This window comes from Eptesicus fuscus, chromosome 11 (genome assembly GCF_027574615.1).
Source record: "Eptesicus fuscus isolate TK198812 chromosome 11, DD_ASM_mEF_20220401, whole genome shotgun sequence".
Taxonomy (NCBI): Eukaryota; Metazoa; Chordata; class Mammalia; order Chiroptera; family Vespertilionidae; genus Eptesicus; species Eptesicus fuscus.
This window is the reverse complement of record NC_072483.1, coordinates 93179191-93181178: the sequence shown is the minus strand read 5'-3', so window position 1 is coordinate 93181178 and position 1988 is coordinate 93179191.

The window sequence follows — 1988 nt, the reverse complement described above, 5'->3', positions numbered from 1 at the left end:
GGAGTCCCCCCCCATGAAGGGTCCACACGGAGTCCCCCCCATGAAGGGTCCACACGGAGTCCCCCCATGAAGGGTCCACACGGAGTCCCCCCATGAAGGGTCCACACGGAGTCCCCCCATGAAGGGTGCACACGGAGTCCCCCCCATGAAGGGTCCACACGGAGTCCCCCCATGAAGGGTCCACACGGAGTCCCCCCCATGAAGGGTCCACACGGAGTCCCCCCATGAAGGGTCCACACGGAGTCCCCCCCATGAAGGGTCCACACGGAGTCCCCCCCATGAAGGGTCCACACGGAGTCCCCCCATGAAGGGTCCACACGGAGCCCCCCCATGAAGGGTCCACACGGAGTCCCCCATGAAGGGTCCACACGGAGTCCCCCATGAAGGGTCCACACGGAGCCCCCCCATGAAGGGTCCACACGGAGTCCCCCCATGAAGGGTCCACACGGAGTCCCCCATGAAGGGTCCACACGGAGTCCCCCCGTGAAGGGTCCACACGGAGTCCCCCCGTGACAGGCAGCACGTGCCCGCCGCCGAGTGCTGGTCGGTCGGTCGTGTGGGCCAAGCCGCCTTGTGTGCTGTGCTTTCCTGTGGCCACGCTGGCGGCGTTTCTGCTGATGTCAAACTCATGGGAAGCGGGCGGTTCCCGGCGGGCCCTGGAGAACAATGAACATACGTGTGCAGGTGTGTTCTGGGCTCCCTGTTCTGTTCCGTTAGCTGATCGGTCTGTTTCCATGTCCTTTCCATGCTGTTTGGACTACTTTGTATGTATTTATTTATGTATACATTTAATTTAATTTCAGAGAGGAAGGCAGAGGGAGAGAGAGATGGAAACCTCAAGGATGAAAGAGAATCATGGACCGGCTGCCTCCTGCACGCCCCCCACTGGGGATGGAGCCCACAACCCGGGCCTGTGCCCTGACCGGGAATGGAACCCTGACCTCCTGGTTCATGGGTCAACACTCAGCCCCTGAGCCACGCCTGGGGGCTGGATTGGGTTATATTTGGAAGTCAGGCAGTGTATTATCTCCAGTTTTGGGGTGTTTTTTGCTCAGATTGCTTTGGCTACTCATGGTCTTTTGTGGTTTCATATGAATTTTAGGATTAAAAAAAAAAGCATTTCTGTGAAAAATGCCACTGACATTTTGAAAGGGATTGCAGTGAGTGTATAGCTGGCCTTGGGGGGTGTGGACATTTTAGCAATGTTCCCTCTTCGGGCCCAGGAACAAGGGGATTTTCCGTGGACCTGGCCCTCTACGCTCGTTTTGTGTTTTCAGCGGCAGCTCTTCCCTCTTCGCTTAACTTTGTTCCAGGGTTTGTTTTTAATGCCTTTGTCAATGGGGTCGTTTTCTTTTCTTTTCTTTTCTTTTTAATATATATTTTATTGATTTTTTACAGAGAAGAAGGGAGAGGGATAGAGAGTTAGAAACATCGATGAGAGAGAAACATCGATCAGCTGCCTCCTGCACACCCCCCACTGGGGATGTGCCCGCAACCAAGGTCACATGCCCTTGACCGGAATCGAACCCGGGACCCTTCAGTCCGCAGGCTGACGCTCTATCCACTGAGCCACACCGGCTCCGGCGGCACCGTTTTCCTAATTCATTCCCACGTGGTGACTGTCTTGGCCCAATGTTGGCGGTAAAGACAAATCCACGTCCACGTCCACGTCCTTCCCCGGGAGGCTGCTGGGCTTGGTGGTTCTGTGGGTTTGGGTCGGGGCACCGGCCTGGGCCTCCGCGCAGGTGGCCGGACCCGGACCCGGGGCCGCAGGTGACCCGCCCGCCCCGCCCCGCGAGCTCCTGCGCGAGGATGCGGGTCCCTCCTCCGCCGCCTCCGCGCCCCTCCCTCCTCCCCGCCCCCTCCCTCCCCCCCTCCCCCTCCCTCCCCACCGCCCCCTCCCTCCCTCCCTCCTCCGCCCCCTCCCCCCCCCGGCCCCTCCCTCCCCCCTCGGCCCCCCCCTCCCTCCCCGCCGCCGGGAGCGCGCA